The sequence below is a fragment of the Artemia franciscana genome, chromosome 8 (assembly GCF_032884065.1).
Source record: "Artemia franciscana chromosome 8, ASM3288406v1, whole genome shotgun sequence".
Taxonomy (NCBI): Eukaryota; Metazoa; Arthropoda; class Branchiopoda; order Anostraca; family Artemiidae; genus Artemia; species Artemia franciscana.
Window position 1 is genome coordinate 36,823,046 of NC_088870.1, and position 16,550 is coordinate 36,839,595.

Below are 16,550 nucleotides of genomic sequence, written 5' to 3' on the forward strand. Positions count from 1 at the left end.
ACGACAACTAATTTCATGGCGTCAGTCAACACAGAAACATGACATCACCTGATTCACAGACAGACACACAGACAGACAACTTATTTTTATATATATACTAGCTGTTGGGGTGGCGCTTATATAAAATATATATATAAAAATATATATATAAAAATAAGTTGTCTGTGGATCTGTGGATGTGTGGATCAGGTAAACTGTCTGTCGAGTGACGTCGTGTTTGTCCGCATATGACGTCTGAATTATTTCACACTAATACAAAAGAAGAAAAAAAACTAAAAAAGGTAAAAACTACAAAAAAAATAAAAAGAAAAAAAAACTAAAAAAGCTAAAAAACTAAAAAAACTAAAAAAAGGTAAAAAACTAAAAACTAAAAAAAAAACTGAAAAAACTAAAAAAGGCAAAAACTACAAAAAAACTAAAAACTAATAAAAAAACTAAAAAAGCTAAAAAACTAAAAAAACTAAAAAAACTAAAAAAAGGTAAAAACTAAAAAAACTAAAAACTAAAAAAGAAAAAAACTAAAAAAAGGACAAAACTGAAAAATAAAAGAGAAAAAGAAAACTAAAAAATATAAATAAGAATAGAAAAAACTAAAAAAGATAAAAACTACAAAAAAAAACTAAAAAGAAAAAACGAAAAAAAACTAAAAAAGCTATAGTCACTCGGTGAGAGAGGGTGTCAGAACGGAGAATGAAGGTCCCAGGTTCAAATCCTGGTTAGGCTAAAAAAGGTAAAAAACTAAAAACTAAAAAAAAAACTGAAAAAACTAAAAAAAGGCAAAAACTACAAAAAAAAAACTAAAAACTAATAAAAAAAAATAAAAAGGCTAAAAAACTAAAAAAAAACTAAAAAAACTAAAAAAAGGTAAAAAACTAAAAAAACTAAAAACTAAAAAAAAGGAAAAAACTGAAAAATAGAAGAGAAAAAGAAAACTAAAAAAACTAAAAACTAAAAAAAAGGAAAAAACTGAAAAATAGAAGAGAAAAAGAAAACTAATAAAATTAAGAATAAAAAAGAAGAAAAACAAAACTAAAAAACGAATGTATATACAGACCGGGACACCGGGATACAAATGACGACCGGGACACAGGGAATATAAATGACCATACATAAGCCATAATGACCAGGACATAAGTAAAAAATATAAATGACGACCGGGACACAGGGACACAACTACAACGGGGACGCCGGGGGGCACAGGGGGATATAAATGACGACCGGGACACCGGGACAGGGAATGGTCGATTAGCAATCACCATCAACAAAGCTCAAGGGCAATCATTAGAATCATGAGGTATAGATCTGAATACGGATTGTTTTCCCATGGACCATTATATGTTGCATGTTCAAGAGTCGGTAAACCTGACAATCTATATATATGCACAGACAATGGGACAGCAAAGAATGTTGTATATTCTCAAGTTTTACGTAGTTAAAAACATATATATAATATATCTATCTATATTCACAGGTGGGACATAGGGACACAACTACAATGGCGCGTAACGACTTACGCGCGCGGGGGGGCTTGGGGGGCGCGAAGCGCCCCCACCAACTAGGTGTTGGGGTGGCGCGAAGCGCCACCCCAACAGCTAGTATATATATATATATATATATATATATATTTTCTTTTTAGTTTTTTTTGTAGTTTTTACCTTTTTTAATGTTTTCTTCTTTTGTATTAATGCTAAAGCCAAGGTTCAAACCTGGAGCCTCTCGGACCTAGAACCTGAAACATAACGCTTTACCAACTCAGCTACTTCGGCTTGAATACATTCGTTTTGAGCAGCTTCCTCGGGTGTTGCCATTGTAGGTTCTTCAGTCATTTTACAATTAGAAATTTCTCTTTCAACGGTCTTCTTACAATTAAAAATTTGTCTTTGAACGATATTCTTAAATACCTGTGTCCTGGTCGTCATTTATATTCCCTGTGTCCCGGTATTCCAGTCTGTAATTTCTCTTTGAGTGTCCCGGTCGTTATTTATATTCCCTCTGTCCCGGTCGTCATTTGTGTCCCGGTCTGTAATTTCTCTTTGAGGGTTTTTTCTTTTTAGTATTTTTTAGTTTTTTACATTTTTTCTTTTTTCAGTTTTCTTTTTCTTCTTTATTTTTCAGCTTCACTATGAAATACATATCGCCGAACCTTTGTTTTTTTAACTAAAATCTGGTAGGCATTGATGACCTTATCCAAATCAAAATCCCAAACCCAATCATCATCGCTATCATTTTCAGTTTTGATATGTTTTGACTCCCGCTGTCCAGGTGGATCTTCATCTAACTGCGCAGTTTTGCGTTCTTTAGCCTCAAGCCTGTTTCCTTGCTGTTCTTTTGATTCCTCGGCACGCTTTCTTTTCTGACTTTCTCTATCAGCAGCAAGTTTTTTGGCGTAGACTCTTTGAGCATCTTCATCGGCTTTTGCCATTGTAAGTTCATCAGTCATTTTAAACTTAAACATTAATAGATTTCTACGTGAACATATATGTCTTAAATATCTTTAATGACGTCACTGTCATAGCAAAAATGACGACAACTAACTTCATGACGTCAGCCGACACAGAAACATGACGTCACCTGATCCACAGACAGACAGACAACTTATATATATATATATATATATATATATATATATATATATATATATATATATATATATATATATATATATATATATATATATATATATATATATATATATATATATATATTCACAGGTGGGGCACAGGGACACTACTACAATGGCGCGTTCTCAAATAATAAATATATGTTTTAATTTCAAGAAATTAAGTCAGTATGTTCATCTAAGGATTTTTCTTTTGCAAATTATGTTCTAATCTCCATAAGGAACGGGCGGGTCTGCTGTGGTCCTCGTAATATCTGCTCGTTTTGAATTTAACTCGATTATTTATTGTAATTTCTGTTCGTTCTGTGTTTCAGTAATATAATGATGGAATGCACTGCAGGGCCGACACAGGGACCTTAGTAGTCAAGAAGTGTCGTTAATCTGATACAATGAATCTTGAAAACAGCCGTCCGAACTTCAAAACAAGTAAAATACGCAATAAAAACTTTAAAGCAGAAAATTCCTCCATAGTTATTTAATGAAAGAATGAATTTTTGACTTCTGCTTTATTATTTGGACTTTCAAATTTTATGTTGAAATTCCATAAAAAATTTTGTCAACATCGTTTCGAAACCTTACAATATTCCACTAACAGTTACTAGGAATGGTTTTGTTTTAACTCGTGCAAACACAATTGTTACCACAATTGACTTTCGTTATTTTGTCGAAATGGCAGAAAAATGTCTGAAATGACAGGATATATAAGCCAAAGAATAAATTATAAGGTTCGTTTTCTACGTTTCTAGAAGAACCAGATTAAAAAACTTCCCATTGAAATTTTTCAATCCCACAGACAGGGCCGCATCCAGGATTTTTTTTTCTCGTTTTTTCTTAGGCAAGAATTTCTTTTTGGGAAGGGGGTTATACCAAAAACACATAAAAAATGTATACAAAATTCATTTAAAGCCATTTCTCTTATGTTTTTGCAGGTTAGAGAAATATTTTTTGGGAGGAGGGGGGGGAGGTTCAAATGTTCTAACACCCCTAAATATAGCCTTTCCCACAACACACGAATTGTGATCTCATCGTCTTCCTTTTAAATTCTTAGGTAAATTTTATCACAAAAAAACAGTGTCTAATTTTGGATCATTCTTGTTCTAAGATAGAACCCGTGCTGCTTTTTAGATCTAAACTATAAATTGGCAAAACAAGCCCTCATAAAAATTTCCATTGTTATTTACAATTAACAGAAAATAAAGGGGTGCTAGAAGCTTCACTTGCGTAATTCATGCAGATGGAACTGAAAGGACAGCTTGCACATGTTTTTCAAATTTAAATAAGTGGCGAAAATAGACTAATTTCTGAACCATTAATGCAAGATAAATAGGAATAAACAACTCAAGCTGGTGATCAGTTTTTTTTTGTTTGAAAAAATACGTTTTGTGTTTTCCAAAAGAAGATGTGACTAAACATAGTGTGATCAAAAACACAGCAAATTTTTTTGGAATGTTATTCTGCAGTAAATTACGAGCAAAATAATAAACCGCAACTAAATGAATTATCAAAAGTGTTTGTGTGTGTGTGTGTGGGTGGGGAGGGGGTAATACTAATATAAATGACTTTCTACAAATTGATAATTATCAACTTGTAGAAACACATACTTTGTAACTACAAATAGCGCGTAAAGAGTTCTTTTACCGACTTATCCGCTTAATATTAACCTCCGCGAATTTAATCCGTAAAAAACAACAAATGTTTATCCAGAAACTTGTCAGCTGCAATGTTATTTGAAAATTGGCTATTTGGTAGAAAAACTACATTAATCAGGTGTACTACAGTTTAAACAGAGCTTATTTAGAAATCCTTGAAAGTGTGGCAGATTTCACAATTACTGTCCCTTTTCGTTTCTCAGCATATAATTTCACACATTCTTACCTTTTTTAAACCGATTGATTTTTTGTTTATAAGCAAAGTCATAAATAGTCGGGCTTGTCAGATACCTAATCTTGTGATGCTCGACCACATTAAAAGCGTAAAAATTATCGTAAACTTACAAAAATCTTGCGCCAAGCTTCTGGAATTGGTCCATAAACTAAGGTCTAGTATGTTTAATTATAGTATGTTTAAAAAAGTATGTTTAAAAAATATTATATGTTATAATGTATTTTAGAAAATGTTTATAGCCTTTTACCCCTTCTCCTTCCGATTCGCAAGGCTTAATAGAATCTGTGAATCCTAATTTGCAAAATAAAGAATAACATAGCTTAAAACCAAGCGAAATCTTGGGAATGATTTTGAGAAAGCCCATTTGCTCGAAGAAGTATACTATAAGCTAAATATTTCTTTTTTCCGAGATAAAGACAAGTGCAGCGACGATAGATCTTCACGTAATCTAACAGGCTGTGTACAAAAGGGACACGTGTATGTTTGACCTTGAAAGTATCTAGGATTTAGTACCGTTCCTGAAAGTTTTGCACACATGACACGTGCAATTCATCCAATGGCAAAGAAAACACTGTGGTATAACAAAAGCTGTTACAACCGCAACGGTTTGTGCATGATTTATAACGCTTATTGCACCCCTGTGCTTTTTTTTTATCAGGCATGGCTCATCAATTTTGTAATAAATATCGCCAGACTCTACCTCCGGCTTATTTCAGATATTACAAATTCCTCCTCCGGCTTCCTAGATGGCACCAAAACAGAAAAATAATTCCTCGATTTGGTTTAATAGATATGACTTCTTGGATTCGGTCTTCCAGTGATGATTTATGTAAAAAGACCATCTACTTTATTCACGTTTACGATCCTATGCAGTCTTTTTTTCCATATTGATACTGGTTAATTAGTCCATGTTGTCTTTTGTCAGTTTGATTTTTTTTTTCTTGCTGTTTATTGTTTTTGTTTAAATATAATACTCCGTACTTTGTGTTTTTTTTATACCTTTACGGATAATAAAGTTCATTCATTCATTCAATCTGCAGTTTGACCAGCCGTATGGAATGCGTCTGAATCAGCGGGCTCGCTGCAGGCCCGTGATCTTATAATATATGTTTGTAGGGAGTTTCACCGACCATCTGAATTGACTACACAGCACGCGGCTTGCTTGAGTAAAAACCAGCCAAAGGATATAGATGCCATATATTTTCATAGCGAATCTGAAATTTAACTTGAAAACTGGAGGCAGTTTCCTTGTAAAGATGCCGAGGGCGAGACATGTCATAAAAGTGTGAATCAAGACTTCATTTTCATGCCCTTCTTTTCTTTCAGCACGTTGAGAGCCAGCGACCTTGAGCTAGCTGCCAAAAGTGTAGATTTTTACTGCTCCTTTTTATTGAGCTTTGATTTCTCTTATTAAAAAAGCTTGCAACTGACTCACTTGGCTCCTTACTTTTAAATTTGAGTTTTTTTTGTTGCTAAGGTTTTTACTTATCTAATCAGAGAATGAACTACTTTATTACATTTTATCTTTTTTAAAGCCAATCCAAAGTTTATTTTTCTATTATCAATATTTTTTCCACCATTCCGACATGTTTCAGAATAACCCTGTATTTTTTCAAAGGTCTCAGATTTGACTGAACACTAATCGCCAGAAGTTCAAGTCTATGTGCACTATATTAATCCTTTCATGTGATCTGTCTGATCCAATCAGAACTTTTTGACTGCACTTAATTGTTTTGAAAGTCTTTTGCTTTCAAGCCATTGTGTTGAAAATTGGCTCCGATTATTTTTTGGACTTCATTTGGTGTGTACCAGCTAAACAATGGAAAACAACACTTTCAATGATTTTTCCATCATTCCCACATGTTACAGAATAACCCTGTATTTTTTCAAACGTGCGAGATTGGATTGAACAGTAATCGCCAGAAGTTCAACTCTACTACGTGCACTGTGTTAATCCTGTCATGTGATATGTCTGATCCAATGAAGGGTTTTTTGACTGCACTTGATTGTTTTGATAGTCTTTTCCTTTCAAGTCGTTGTGTTGAAAATTAGTTAAGATTATTTTCTTAGACTTCATTGGGTGTGTACCAGCCGAACAAGGGAAACGGTTAAAAGTGATAAAACGGAAATTTTGGTTCTTGATTAAGATTTCCAAGAAAGGAATGACAGGGGACATTTTATAGGCAAGGGAAGGGGCTAAGAAGCCTTCAGAATGGCTTTAAAATAAGGTAGCATGGGCTTGATATCAGAAAAATATATATTTATATTATATATATATATATATATATATATATATATACATATATATATATATATATATATATATATATATATATATATATATATATATACCTAGGATAAATACTTGAAGTAGTACTTGAAGTAATACTTAAGTACAATTTAGGCAAGTACTTGATATTTGATACTTAAGTAAGAATTTGGAAAGTACTTATTTCTTGATATTTAAGTAAAAAAACAATGAGTACTTAATACTTGATACTTAAGTAAAAATTTGGAGTACTTGTTGCAGCACTGTCCGAAACACAAACACTCGTTCCTTTCCAAAAACTGTACCGTTATGCAAAACATTGTCTCTTTGATACGCATTTGAAAACCGAATAAGTATAGGACGTGGATTCGATTTTTATGGCAGTCTGAAAACATCCTGTAAATTTTACTTTGGGGAACTATTTTTGTAAGATAATGCTCTGACTATTCTTTGAAAGATATATTGGCTCTGCTTTTCTGCAACCCATAAATTGCTAAATTCTTCCTTCGAGCTTCCTTCTCGAGAATTCGTATACTGGAGTCCTGGAGTGTATTTAGTTTCTTTGTGTTTTGGACTCTAGATTCTACTGCAGACATTTCTGATTTCACTAAAGTCGTTTCAACTCTTAATTCATTTGACAAATGTTGTATTGCCCCGCTTGCTGAATTCTGATCCTCTTGTAGGATATTCAGCTTGGACCCCTTTGCTTTTAACTTTTCAGATAATCCCTGAATCGATACTAAAATAACCTCTGTCGTCTCGTAGCCTAATAGTTTAAGCAGAAACAGAAACTTACACGAAAGTGGGGTATATTTGTGATCCTACTGTTTCCAATAACTCCTGTTTGTTTTTGCACGTTTACTGTTTCTCAGGTGGGATAAATGTCTGAATATCAATAAATCATACTTTTTGCGTTTATCTTCAATGGAAAATACAGATATGGGCATAACATGTTTTGATTTAGTTCGACATTTTCCTCAATATTCTCGGAACAGATCAATTGAATGTTCTTCATCTTTTATGAAACTGCAGGTGAAATATTGCCGACCTATCTCAATAGCAAATACGGTATGTAAACAAGGGATAAATTGCATAGCTTGCATCTCTTGCCCCATGGGCTTTGGTAGGGGGAGGGGGCTGGATAGCTCAAAGACATAATAAATATTCATAATTTCAATTTTATTTGTTTGGGAATCGGCTGGCGTAGGAGGGGGGTAGTGATGATTTCCCTCCAATCGGTTTTGACTCTTAAAAATGGGACTTGAAAAAGGAACAAGAACTTTCAATTCCTGATTGAAGGAGGCCCCTTCAAAGCTTAGATGACCACCCTTTCCTTAAAACTGTAGAATTTGGGAGGGAAAGTCGAGGGGGGGGGGGTTGACTACAATCTGATCTCTTTTGAATCTTAAGAGAAAGCTAGAAGTTTGATCTACCTATACAAGATGATATTATTACCATTTGCTACTACAGCGTTAAACAAAAATCCAGTTTTCGTAACAAATTGATTTTATTAAAAAAAAATTAACAACAAAATGTTTTTAACCACATCAATTGCCTTTATAATTAGCCATTAAACAGCTCTCTAGGATGTTCTAACTCTCAGACATCTGCGGAGGAAAGGAAAAGAAAAAGTTGCCCTTTATGCGGAATATCGTGGTTACAGTCACTTTTCTTGATTTCCAAGCCAATATGTTTTCCTTGTTATTCATGCCGAGAGACGGTAACTTTCCTATATAGAGGTTTCAAACAAGGTGGTTAATAATAAACTTTTTGTTTTGATCCGTCTCTATTTTTAGGGCTTATAGTTTTTACTCCAATGGGGTTTGATCGTCTCTGACTAGGGTGCTAGCTACTACTGCAACCTAGAAAAAATAATCTTTATAAAAGTTTCACCTCTGTGGTAAGCTTCCACACTTACTGTGCTGGCTAATTCTCTGAAGTTTGTCTCTTGGTATTCCAACCATGAAAAAGCCATAAACATTTTCCTCTTTGTAATAGTCTTTGAAATCATAATGCATGGTTGTTGTATCAAAGTATTCATCATTCTTAAAATTTCGCTTATAACGACATCTGTTGTTCAAATATATGTCCTCATAATAGCCTATTTGCAAACAGGTGTAGCAAACAAAAAGTTTTCCATTGTATTTTTAGAAGATTTTATGATGTCATTTTATACCAATTCAAGCCACAAGCAAATAGAATGTAACAGAGAGATTTAATAAATGTCACAGAAAAACATTTTTTAAATAAATCATTCGAAACTGCATTTCACTAAAACATATTTCTATAATAACGGTGCTATTGAGGTTTCTGTTCTCGCGACAGGCGGGATTTGAACCTGCAGACTCATGATCCACTAGCCCAATCTATTCCACTGCGCTGTCACAAGATATGATATTAAGTTAATAAAAGTTCTGTTGAATAATTAAAAGTTGAAGAGCATAATCCCGATTCTGTGTGGTTCTTGCGACAGGCGGGATTTGAACCTGCAGACTCATGATTCACTACCCCAATCTATTCCACTGCGCTGTCACAAGATATGATATTAAGTTAATAAAAGTTCTGTTGAATAATTAAAAGTCGAAGAGCATAATCCCGATTCTGTGTGGTTCAGGGAAAATTATAATTCGTACAAAATAAAAGTGGAAGAAATCTTCAGTCCGCTCTCTTACGGGTATCTTACCCTAGATGATATTGTTTGGATTGACGGTAAAACATATCTAAGCAACTCGATGGACTTAACTGTTGGAAATAGTTATGCTGCTGCTACACTCATAGAATATAATAATACAGGACATGCTGCAAGAACATTAAGATATTGTGTGACTTGGCACCAAAAATGGAATAATCTTAATGATGAGCAAAGAAAGTATTTGCATGACGTGCGGAACCATTGCAGGAACGGCATTCCGTTTCCTTAACTGTTGGAAATAGTTATGCTGCTGCTACACTCATAGAATATAATAATACAGGACATGCTGCAAGAACATTAAGATGTGACTTGGCACCAAAAATGGAATAATCTTAATGATGAGCAAAGAAAGTATTTACATGACGTGCGGAACCATTGCAGGAACGGCATTCCGTTTCCTAAGGCTGAGGTTACCTTTGTTCTTGCGACAGGCGGGATTTGAACCTGCAGACTCATGATCCACGAGCCAAATCTTTACCACGGCGCTGTCACAAGATATGATATTAAGTTAATAAAAGTTCTGTTGAATAATTAAAAGTCGAAGAGCATAATCCCGATTCTGTGTGGTTCAGGGAAAATTATAATTCGTACAAAATAAAAGTGGAAGAAATCTTCAGTCCGCCCTCTTACGGGTATCTTACCCTAGATGATATTGTTTGGATTGACGGTAAAACATATCTAAGCAACTCGATGGACTTAACTGTTGGAAATAGTTATGCTGCTGCTACACTCATAGAATATAATAATACAGGACATGCTGCAAGAACATTAAGATATTGTGTGACTTGGCACCAAAAATGGAATAATCTGAATTATAAACAATTAAAGTATTCTTGCGACAGGCGGGATTTGAACCTGCAGACTCATGATCCACGATCCAAATCTTTACCACGGCGCTGTCACAAGATATGATATTAAGTTAATAAAAGTTCTGTTGAATAATTAAAAGTCGAAGAGCATAATACCGATTCTGTGTGGTTCAGGGAAAATTATAATTCGTACAAAATAAAAGTGGAAGAAATCTTCAGTCCGCCCTCTTACGGGTATCTTACCCTAGATGATATCGTTTGGATTGACGGTAAAACATATCTAAGCAACTCGATGGACTTAACTGTTGGAAATAGTTATGCTGCTGCTACACTCATAGAATATAATAATACAGGACATGCTGCAAGAACATTAAGATATTGTGTGACTTGGCACCAAAAATAGAATAATCTTAATGATGAGCAAAGAAAGTATTTGCATGACGTGCGGAACCATTGCAGGAACGGCATTCCGTTTCCTAAGGCTGAGAATGGCATTCCGTTTCCTAAGGCTGAGGTTACCTTTGTTCTTGCGACAGGCGGGATTCGAACCTACAGACTCATGATCCACCAGCCAAATCTTTACCACGGCGCTGTCACAAGATATTATATTAAGTTAATAAAAGTTCTGTTGAATAATTAAAAGTCGAAGAGCATAATCCCGATTCTGTGTGGTTCAGGGAAAATTATAATTCGTACAAAATAAAAGTGGAAGAAATCTTCAGTCCGCCCTCTTACGGGTATCTTACCCTAGATGATATTGTTTGGATTGACGGTAAAACATATCTAAGCAACTCGATGGACTTAACTGTTGGAAATAGTTATGCTGCTGCTACACTCATAGAATATAATAATAAAGGACATGCTGCAAGAACATTAAGATATTGTGTGACTTGGCATCAAAAATGGAATAATCTTAATGATGAGCAAAGAAAGTATTTGCATGACGTGCGGAACCATTGCAGGAACGGCATTCCGTTTCCTAAGGCTGAGAATGGCATTCCGTTTCCTAAGGCTGAGGTTACCTTTTATGGTTCTGGGGCTACTGGGGTTACTCGGATTGACATCTTTGTTGTAGCCGTAGCTGCGATGGTGGTTGCAGTTACATTTATGACCTAGCACGTCCAATTGGAATAGAAAAAGCCTGAAATTCTCCATATATGATGTCGGATTGAAATACAAATTTAGCCACTGGCACCGGCTCGGCCAAAAACCCTAAAGAGAAGACAATATCTGTCTTCCCTGTCCTGTGGTGGCGCAGTGGAATTGATCTTAGCTTGGTAATACGGGACCCAGAGATCGATTCACACTGCAGGAATGCACTGCAGGGCCGACGCAGGGACCATAGTAGTCGAGAAGCGTCGTTATTCTATCTATATATATCTATCTATCTTCTATCTATATAAAAATAAGTTGTCTGTGGATCTGTGGATCTGTGGATCAGGTGAAGATCCACAAAAAAGGTAAAAAACTAAAAACTAAAAAAAAACTGAAAAAACTAAAAAAAGGCAAAAACTACAAAAAAAACTAAAAACTAATAAAAAAAATAAAAAGCTAAAAAACTAAAAAAAATAAAAAAAATAAAAAACTAAAAAAACTAAAAACTAATAAAAAAACTTAAAAAAAGGAAAAAACTGAAAAATAGAAGAGAAAAAGAAAACTAATAAAATTAAGAATAAAATAAAAAAAATAAAAGATAAAAACTAAAAAAAAAGTAAAAAGAAAAAAACGAAAAAAACTAAAAAAGCTAAAAAAAAGGTAAAAACCAATAAAAAACTAAAAAGAAAAAAAGGAAAAAAAAACTAAAAAAACTAAAAACTAAAAAAAAAACTTAAAAAAAAGGAAAAAACTGAAAAATAGAAGAGAAAAAGAAAACTAATAAAATTAAGAATAAAAATAAAAAAAATAAAAAAGATAAAAACTAAAAAAAAAAGTAAAAAGAAAAAACGAAAAAAACTAAAAAAGCTAAAAAAAAGGTAAAAACCAATAAAAAACTAGTAAGAAAAAAAGGAAAAAAACTAAAAAAAAATTTTCATCTAAAAAACTAAAAAACTAAAAAAGGTAAAAACTAAAAGAACTAAAAAAGAAAAAAACTAAAAAAAGGAAAAAAACTGAAAAATAAAGGAGAAACAATCTAAATAAATGACGACACTCAAAGAGAAAGCGACCGGGACAAAAGGAATGTTCGATTAGCAATCAAAAAAGAACCGGGACACAGGGAGTATAAATGACGACGACCGGGACACAGGGACATAACTACAAAGGGGACGCCGGGGTGCACAGGGGGATATATAAAAGAATAAAATTAAGAATAAAATAAAAAAAAATAAAAAGATAAAAACTAAAAAAAAAGTAAAAAGAAAAAACGAAAAAAACTAAAAAAGCTAAAAAAAAGGTAAAAACCAATAAAAAACTAAAAAGAAAAAAGGAAAAAAACTAAAAAAACTAAAAACTAAAAAAAAAAACTTAAAAAAAGGAAAAAACTGAAAAATAGAAGAGAAAAAGAAAACTAATAAAATTAAGAATAAAAATAAAAAAAAATAAAAAAGATAAAAACTAAAAAAAAAAGTAAAAAGAAAAACCGAAAAAAACTAAAAAAGCTAAAAAAAAGGTAAAAACCAATAAAAAACTAAAAAGAAAAAAAGGAAAAAAACTAAAAAAAATTTTCATCTAAAAAACTAAAAAAAAACTAAAAAAGGTAAAAACTAAAAGAACTAAAAAAGAAAAAAAACTAAAAAAAGGAAAAAAACTGAAAAATAAAGGAGAAACAATCTAAATAAATGACGACACTCAAAGAGAAAGCGACCGGGACAAAAGGAATGTTCGATTAGCAATCAACAAAGCACCGGGACACAGGGAGTATAAATGACGACGACCGGGACACAGGGACATAACTACAAAGGGGACGCCGGGGTGCACAGGGGGATATATAAATGACGATGGCGACTCAGGGAATGGTCGATTCACAGGTGGGACATAGGGACACAACTACAATGGCGCGTAGCGTTTGCATATGACATCATTATTAGTACATACGGCTTTGTATATGGACAGACAATGGGAAAGCCAAGAATGTTGTATATTCGCAATTTTTACGTAGTTTGAAACACATATATAAATCTATCTATATTCACAGGTGGGACACAGGGACACAACTACAATGGCGCGTAACTAATATAGCGCGTAACTAATATGGCGCGTAGCGACTTACGCGCGCGGGGGGGCTTGGGGGGGGGCGCAAAGCGCCCCACCAACTAGGTGTTGGGGTGGCACGAAGCGCCACCCCAACAGCTAGTATATATATATAAATAAGTTATTTGGGTGTTATGTCTGTTACACTATGTCTGTTACGCCAGATTATGAAAAATAAAGAAGAAAAAGAAAACAAACTAAAATGTAAAAACTGGGAATTGCATAAATATTTCGAAATATTTTGACAATAGAATAAAGTAATTAAAACAGATACTTAAAATATTGAGGTTTATTATAAATTGTTGAGCAATCACCATCAACAAAACTCAAGGGCAATCGTTAGAAAAATGCGTTATAGATCTGAATACGGATTGTTTTCCCATGGATAATTATTATGTTGCATGTTCAAGAGTTGGTAAATCTAAAAATCTATTTATATGGACAGACAATGGGACAGCAAAGAATGTTGTATATTCGCAAGTTTTTCTTAGTTAAATATATATATACTAGCTGTTGGGGTGGCGCTTCGCGCCACCCCAACACCTAGTTGGTGGGGCGCTTCGCGCCCCCCCCAAGCCCCCCCGTGCGCGTAAGTCGTTACGCCCCATATTAGTTACGCGCCATTGTAGTTGTGTCCCTGTGTCCCACCTGTGAATAGAGATAGATATAAATATATGTTTTTAACTACGTAAAACATGCGAATATACAACATTCTTCGCTGTCCCATTGTCTGTGCATATAAATAGATTGTCAGGTTTACTGACTCTTGAACATGCAACATATAATTGTCCATGGGAAAAACAATCCGTATTCAGATCTATACCTCATTATTCTAATGATGTGTCCCTGTGTCCCGGTCGTCATTTATATTCCCTGTGTCTAGGTCGTCATTTGTGTCCCGGTGTCCCAGTTTGTAATTTCTCTTTGAGTGTCCCGGTCGTCATTTATATTCCCTGTGTCCCGGTGTCCCGGTCGTCATTTGTGTCCCGGTGTCCCGGTCTGTAATTTCTATTCGAACAATCCCTGTGTCCCGGTCGTCATTTATATATCCCACCTGTGCCCCCGGCGTCCCCGTTGTAGTTGTGTCCCTGTGTCCCGGTCGTCATTTATATTCCCTGTGTCCCGGTCGTGATTTGTGTCCGGGTGTCCCAGTCTGTAATTTCTCTTTGAGGTTCCCGGTCGTCACTTATATTCCCTCTGTCTCGGTAGTCATTTGTGTCCCGGTCTGTAATTTCTCTTTGAGTATTTTTTCTTTTTAGTTTTTTTTTAGTTTTTTACCTTTTTTCTTTTTTCAGTTTTCTTTTTCTTCTTTATTTTTCAGCGTCACTATGAAGTACATATCGACGAACCTTTGTTTTTTAACTTAAATCTGGTAGGCATTGATGACCTTATCCAAGTCAAAATCCCAAACCCAATCATCATCGCTATCATTTTCAGTTTTGATATGTTTTGACTCTCGCTGTCCAGGTGGATTTTCATCTAACTGCGCGGTTTTGCGTTCTTTAGCCGCAAGCCTGTTTTCTTGCTGTTCTTGTGATTCCTCGGAACGCTTTCTTTTCTTACTTTCTCTATCAGCAGCAAGTTTTTTGGCATAAACTCTTTGAGCAGCTTCCTCGGCTGTTGCCATTGTAGGTTCTTCAGTCATTTTACAATTAAACATTTTTCTGTGAACAAATGTCTTAAATACCGTTAATGACGTCACCGTCAAAGCAAAAATGACGACAACTAATTTCATGGCGTCACTCAACACAGAAACATGACGTCACCTGATCCACAGACAGACACACAGAAAGACAACTTATTTTTATATATATACTAGCTGTTGGGGTGGCGCTTATATAAAATATATATATAAAAATATATATATAAAAATAAGTTGTCTGTGGATCTGTGGATCTGTGGATCAGGTGAACTGTCTGTCGAGTGACGTCGTGTTTGTCCGCATATGACGTCTGAATTATTTCACACTAATACAAAAGAAGAAAAAAAACTAAAAAAGGTAAAAACTACAAAAAAAATAAAAAGAAAAAAAAACTAAAAAAGCTAAAAAACTAAAAAAACTAAAAAAAGGTAAAAAACTAAAAACTAAAAAAAAAAACTGAAAAAACTAAAAAAGGCAAAAACTACAAAAAAACTAAAAACTAATAAAAAAACTAAAAAAGCTAAAAAACTAAAAAAACTAAAAAAACTAAAAACTAAAAAAGAAAAAAACTAAAAAAAGGACAAAACTGAAAAATAAAAGAGAAAAAGAAAACTAAAAAATATAAATAAGAATAGAAAATACTAAAAAAGATGAAAACTACAAAAAAAACTAAAAAGAAAAAACGAAAAAAAAACTAAAAAAGCTATAGTCACTCGGTGAGAGAGGGTGTCAGAACGGAGAATGAAGGTCCCAGGTTCAAATCCTGGTTAGGCTAAAAAAGGTAAAAAACTAAAAACTAAAAAAAAACTGAAAAAACTAAAAAAAGGCAAAAACTACAAAAAAAACTAAAAACTAATAAAAAAAAATAAAAAGGCTAAAAAACTAAAAAAACTAAAAAAAACTAAAAAAAGGTAAAAAACTAAAAAAACTAAAAACTAAAAAAAAAGAAAAAAACTGAAAAATAGAAGAGAAAAAGAAAACTAATAAAATTAAGAATAAAAAAGGAGAAAAACAAAACTAAAAAACGAATGTATATACAGACCGGGACACCGGGATACAAATGACGACCGGGACACAGGGAATATAAATGACCATACATAAGCCATAATGACCAGGACATAAGTAAAAAATATAAATGACGACCGGGACACAGGGACACAACTACAACGGGGACGCCGGGGGTCACAGGGGGATATAAATGACGACCGGGACACCGGGACAGGGAATGGTCGATTAGCAATCACCATCAACAAAGCTTAAGGGCAATCATTAGAATCATGAGGTATAGATCTGAATACAGATTGTTTTCCCATGGACCATTATATGTTGCATGTTCAAGAGTCGGTAGACCTGACAATCTATATATATGCACAGACAATGGGACAGCAAAGAATGTTGTATATTCTCAAGTTTTACGTAGTTAAAAACATATATATAATATATCT

The 16,550-nt window shown here is 33.9% G+C and overlaps 1 long non-coding RNA gene across 1 annotated transcript; it reads left to right on the top strand.

Moving 5' to 3' along the window:
• The first annotated feature begins 201 nt into the window (after positions 1-201).
• LOC136030371 (uncharacterized) lies at positions 202-15,811 on the top strand. The gene is made up of 2 exons (XR_010618268.1): positions 202-730; positions 15,534-15,811. It is a non-coding gene; the product is annotated as an uncharacterized LOC136030371 (long non-coding RNA).
• The last annotated feature ends 739 nt before the right edge of the window (positions 15,812-16,550 follow it).